We start from the raw sequence: 6,332 nt of genomic DNA, 5'->3' as shown, positions 1-6,332 counted from the left end.
AAATCTGTCATCTGTCATTTTTTCACCCTGTCACTGTTTTCCTCCAGACATATTGCATGACTTTTTGAAGGTATCATTCCAGTAGAGCTGTGATTGTGTTTAAAGGAGCTGATTTTAAATGGCTTCATTACTTTGGACAGACAGAATAGCATTATAATTCCCTTTCCTTACAAGTACTCTGACATGGTAAATATACCAAAAACAATTTCTAAAGCAAATTTGGAAATGGGCAGCACAAGTGGTAATAGCCATGAAAATTGGACCCTATAACTATTTCTCCCTCTTTTCATTGGGAAGAGCATACCAGAACAAGAACCTGCATGGGAGATACTGATGGACCTCAAATAAATTGTGGAGATTGTTGTCTGCCCTGTTTTTTTGGAGGAAATACTAAACTACTTAGAGATCAAGTTGTCTGATCATGGCTGCCAACGGACACTTTTGCTGATTTCAGGTTCCACCCAAAGTATCATTTTGCTGATCATTATCCTCACCTTCTACACTGCTTTGGTCCATTGGTGGAAATATGGGCAATGAGATTTGAGTCAAAACATAGGTTTTTCAAGAGCACTGTGCACGATGTTAAGAACTTTAAAAATGTGCTTCTCACACTGTCCTCCAAGCATCAGCAGATGATGGCATGCCACTGTGATAGCCAAAGTCTCTTCAAGCAAATGTTATATGTGGAAAAAGTAACTGACATCAAAACACTTTCTTTGGATGATGTCCTACGCACAGTGATTGAGATCAAGTACCCACACCTTGAAACTTTGTCCCTCTCTAAAGACATTTATTTGCCTGGCACCCAATATGCAGTGGGCTGCTAGACTTCTACAAACAGTAGTGACCATAGTAGTAAACTCTGAAAAAGTGGCCTTTGTTGGAAAAAAGCTCACATCTTGGTATCTCGAACATGTCAGGTCTTTCGAGCTTGTGGAGAACATTTATGCAGACACTCAGATTTTTGATCCTGAGGCCCTCAATAATCATCATCCATTGAGTGCATACACACTGGTAGGGAAGGTGCTGGTGACTCCAAAAGTGTCCCTACTCTGTTGAAAGGACATACAATGGTGAGTAAACTTCACACTTCACATAACACTTCCCAGAAAAAAACTCTCCGTTACTCACTCATTTTCACTCTCTAATCTCTGATTGTGTCTCTCAGCTAGCATTAAAGGGATAGTCCACCCAAAAATGAAAATTCAGTCATAATGTTTTTTTCCATGTACAAACACAAATCATTATCTGACATCCTTAAGATCACACCTATAACAAAGTTGTGTCATTAATTTGCTCCACTGGAGTGCAGTAAGCCATCATACGCCCCTATTAGAAACTAAGAATATTACATGAAATTGCTCCCTTGGCCAAAAATGGATGAATGACATAATCTTGTAGAAAACAATCAAAATGAGAATTTTCAAGTGTTGAGCCTAGAATGAAAGCCATTATACCTAAAATGTATGACTGAAAATTAAGATTCGTCAATGAGCAGGTAAAGAGCTGGACAGACACACGTTAGTTGGACATTGACTCCCTTTTACCAGTTATTGTGGAATAAGAAAAAAAAAAACAAAACAGTTTTCCTTTAGGTTTTTGGTACTCGTAAACTCTTGTGATTTGTTGTCAGCGAGGGCGGGTGGGGGAGGGGGGGGTTGCAGAGGAAATTGATTATGTGAATTGCTCATGTGAGAAGTGTTGTGGACTTTTATTATTCTACTATTCAGTTTGTAATGTGGAATGTTTACCTTTCAGATATTTAATAGTAGTGTTTACAAAGTTTTTCAAAACTAATATAAAACATTGTTAACATCCACAGCTCTGCAAAAACATGCAGAAATGAGCCGAAATTTGTTTAATTGCAGTCTGAGCTGCACTTGAGCTTATTAACTTGTTTATGTGAAGTTGATCTTTGCACTTAATAGGAAGTTGTGGGGTTGGGCGATTAAACAATATCTATCGCAAAATAACTTTTCCTCAATTGAAATATGCGACGTAGTCACTAGAATGCAGATATAACTCGTTCCAGCCATGTTTTGACAGACAACACGAACAGCCAGTGATAATAAGAATAGCACCGTGGTGAATCAAATGCAGTGAACAACGATGGTATGACAGCAGTGCAGCGAGGCAGACAAACAGAGCACAGCTTCTCCAGCAACAGTGTCTGAAGCAGCCAGATTTGATGGAAAGTGCATTCTTTAGACATTTAAAGACTACTTGTTAGTTTCAGGTTTAATCAAATGTTGATGAATTATTTAGAAACAGCAGGATGCATCGCTCCATGTCTCATCCAGCCGCTTGCACTAAGCTCTCATTATTATTACCAGGGGCAGATGTAATGATTTGGGGGCCTGCAGACACAAGCACATTACCTTATTTTTACCATTTCTCTAACTGGGAATGTTGGCAAGCTGTTGGCAGCTATAGGAGAAGTAGGCCTACTCAAAAGCTGTTTTTTTTTTCCTGAGTAAAATGATTAATAGCCCAGATGTTTCACAGAAGATTCACAGAAGTTAAAGTCAGAGTCCTGCAGTCAGGAGAGGTTGGCCTGGCACAATGTGCTTAAATTAACCTGAAGTTTGTTTAAGATGGAGCTTTTAATTTTTACAAAATGCTGGAAAGTTTCAGAAATAATAATAAATCATATGTTTATTACTCTCCAACAAACCATGGTCAAATGACACTGCATGAGTGAACTATGAGGGCAAAAAACAAACTACAAAAAAAAGCAAAAAGTAAGAAGCAAAATAATCCTTCATTAATCATAATGGAAGTAAACTGTTCAATTAATCATGATACTGATTTTAGGTATGAGGTTCGGACCTTTGCTGGGAGGAAATTTTAATAACTGGACCTCTTTGAACTTCTTTGGACTTCTTTTCAACACTGTAGCCATGCTGATTCAGAGTCACAGCTCCATAGAGCCTTGTATTCTTTCAGCCCTAAGCAGTGATGACTTTATGACTTTCTTTAATGATAAAATTATAACTATTTGAGATAGAATCCATCACCTCTTGCCCTTAACTGACCTGACCCCGGACTCAGGTGGCTTGGATATGGCAGCAAGGCCTGGAATGTTTTTTGGACCGTTTTTTCCCCCATTGAACTTCACCGACTCTCTACTCTGATTTCTGCATCTAAGCCATCAACATGCCTGCTAGACCCCATCCCAACTAGGCTACTTAAGGAAGCTTTACCCTTATTAGACAATTCTTTATTAGATATAATAAATGCGTCTTTATTAGCGGGCTATGTACCACAGTCCTTTAAAGAAGCTGTCATTAAACCTCTTCTAAAGAAGCCCACTCTCAATCCTTTTGATCGATTTTTGCTAACTATAGACCGATATCTAATTTCCCCTTTATTTCTAAAATCCTTGAGAAAGTGGTTGTTCATCAACTCTGTGATTCAAGGACTTTCAGTCAGGCTCTAGACTTCATCATAGTACAGAGATGGCACTAGAAAAAATTAACGACTTATTGATTGCTTCTGATTCAGAACTGGTCTCTGTTTTAATCCTTTTAGATCTCAGCACCACTTTTGACACCATTGACCATCAATTTTACTGTACAGACTGGAACAGTTAATTGGCCTTAAAGGAAAAGCACTAACCTGGTTTAAATCTCACTTATCAGATGGTTCCCAATTTGTTCACATCAATGATCAATCCTCCTCGCATACTAAGGTCTGCTTTGGAGTGCCACAAGGTTCTGTGCTTGGACCAATCCTTTTTACTTTATATATGCTTCCTCTGGGCAACATTGTAAGAAAACACTCTATAAATATTCATTGTTATGCTGACGATACGCAATTGTATCTCTCTATAAAACCAGATAAAACTGATCAGCTATCTAGACTTCAATCATGTCTTAAGGACGTAAAAGCCTGGATGAGCCGTAATGTCTAGATGCTGAATTCATACAAAACTGAAGTTATTGTTCTTGGCCCCAAACACCTCAGAAGCTCCCTTTCTAACAATGTAATTTCTCTAGATGGCATTACCTTGGCCTCTAGCACATCTGTAAGAAACCTTGGAGTTCTATTTGATCAAGATTTATCTTTTGCCTCCTATATAAAAAAAAAAAACTTCAAGGACTACTTCCTTTCACGTAACATCTCAAAAATTAGACATATCCTATCCCAGACAGATGCTGAAAAATGAGTGCATGCATTTGTTAACTCTAGGCTGGATTACTGTAATTTCCAATTACTCGGTTGCCCCAACAAATCTCTGAAGTCTCTCCAACTGGTGCAGAACGCTGCTGCACGTGTTCTAACGGGAACCGAGAAAAGGGACCATTTTTCTCCTGTTTTAGCTTCTTTGCACTGGCTCCCTGTGAAATCCAGGATTGAATTTCTCCTCCTTACTTACAAAGCTCTAAATGGTCAGGCTCCGTCCTATCTGTCACAGCTTATAGTTCCTTACTAACCCTCAAGATCACTACGTTCTGAAAATGCAGGGTTACTTGTGGTTCCCAAAATTTCCAAATCCAGGATAGGAACCAGAGCCTTCAGCTACCACGCTCCTATCATATGGAACCATCTTCCAGTTTCGGTTAGGGAGGCAGACACCGTTTCCACTTTTAAGGATCTATGCATGAGACTCTTATAAACACCCACAATATCATCATAGAGTGCATTTGATAAATTCACACCTATCGTTATTGTATTATGACATGCGTCTGTTTTCACTATTGCTGTGCCTCTCTCCCCCTCTCTGTTTCTCTTTCCTTTTTGCCATGATTGTATTTCATTTGTTATTTACGACATCTATTGCACGTCTGTCCGTCCTGGAAGAGGGATCCCTCATCATCCTCTGCCACTCTTCTTGAGGTTTTTTTCCTCTTTTTTACCCGTTACAGCGGTTCTTTTTCGGGAGTTTTTCCTTGGATGATGTGAGGGTCTAAGGGCAGGGTACACTGTAAAACCCTCTGAGGCAAACCATGTTTTGTGATAATGGGCTCTATAAATAAAATTGACTTGACTTGACTTGAATTTTGGTAGAATAGGTCCGCCAGTTGGTGATGCCTGTTCTGCAGTATATTTGTCATGTTCAGTGTCTGGCAGAAAATAAATATTTAAACCAAATTAACCTTATATCTTCATATCTCACTTTGGAGTAAAAGGGAACCTTTAAGTTTGACAGAAATAGTGATTTGATGTATATCGTGATATATCGATATTGACTGATATGAAAACATTTTTCGTGATAAGACTTTTTTTCTATATCACCCAGCCCTAGGAAGTTGCCTATGATTTGTTCTTTATTGAAAGATGTTAAGTGTTTTTCATGCGCCACAAGGTGTATAAACATGTAAGGCAAACATATCCACAGCTCTGCAAAAAACATGCAGGAATGAGCAGATTTTTGTTGCAGCCTCAGCTGCACTTTATTTTATTAACTTGTTAATGTGGAGTTGATATTTGCACTTGAGCATTTATTTATCAAGTTTGTTATGAGTTAACCTTTCGTTTTGTGTTTACTGTATGTTTGTGGCAACTGAATGCCTTGTGTCATTTGGTCGTCATTACTCCTAAAGGCACAATACATTTAAAGGTTATTTTGAAGTTACTAATTGCATATAGCAATATATATATGGTGTATTAATTAAATCAAGACATTTATGACATCAAGTTTATGTTTAGGATCATCTTAAGTTTATGTTTATTAATTAAATGTACACATAAGCTTTATGTACAAGTTTACATTAATTTTATTTTATTAAATCTGACTAAGTTACTTCATTTATTCAAACCAAAATGTTTGAATAAATAAAAAACCCTGAACTAATGCAATAAAAATAGATGGAAACTTTACATGAATTAAATTACTTAAAGTAAGTAAACTTTTGGTATAATTATTTTTTTGAGTGTACAGCAGGGAACTCAAAACACAACCCTGGGCTGGAAGAGTTGTTCATCCACTCTCACCACCTGGGGTCCATCTTTAAGGAAGTAGAGGAACTAAATCCACAGTGACGTGTTTAATCCCAGCCCCTCGAGCTTTGTGACCAGCCCGGAGGAAACTATGGTGTTAAACACTAACCTGTAGTCAGTGACCAGCAATCTCACTTACCTTCCTTTCTTTTTCCGGTGGTGTAGATAAGGTGGTGTAGAGGATTTGTACTGTGGTGAAATTATGCCTTTCCACCCAACAGAAAACCAATTTACATTGGAACTCAACAAGCCAACGTGTCAAGTACTTTTTTTTTAGCTCAGACAGGTAGAGACTTAAAGATTACAGGATAGGGCACTCAGCTGTTTATCTAACCCTACATCTAGATAATAAAAAGAAAAACATGCTATGGCAACTTAATACAAGTATT

The sequence above is a fragment of the Plectropomus leopardus genome, chromosome 22 (assembly GCF_026936395.1).
Source record: "Plectropomus leopardus strain MGB_pleo_1.0 chromosome 22, ASM2693639v1, whole genome shotgun sequence".
In the NCBI taxonomy this organism is placed as follows: domain Eukaryota; kingdom Metazoa; phylum Chordata; class Actinopteri; order Perciformes; family Serranidae; genus Plectropomus; species Plectropomus leopardus.
The sequence above is the reverse complement of the archived record's forward strand: the minus strand, read 5'-3'. Positions refer to the sequence as shown.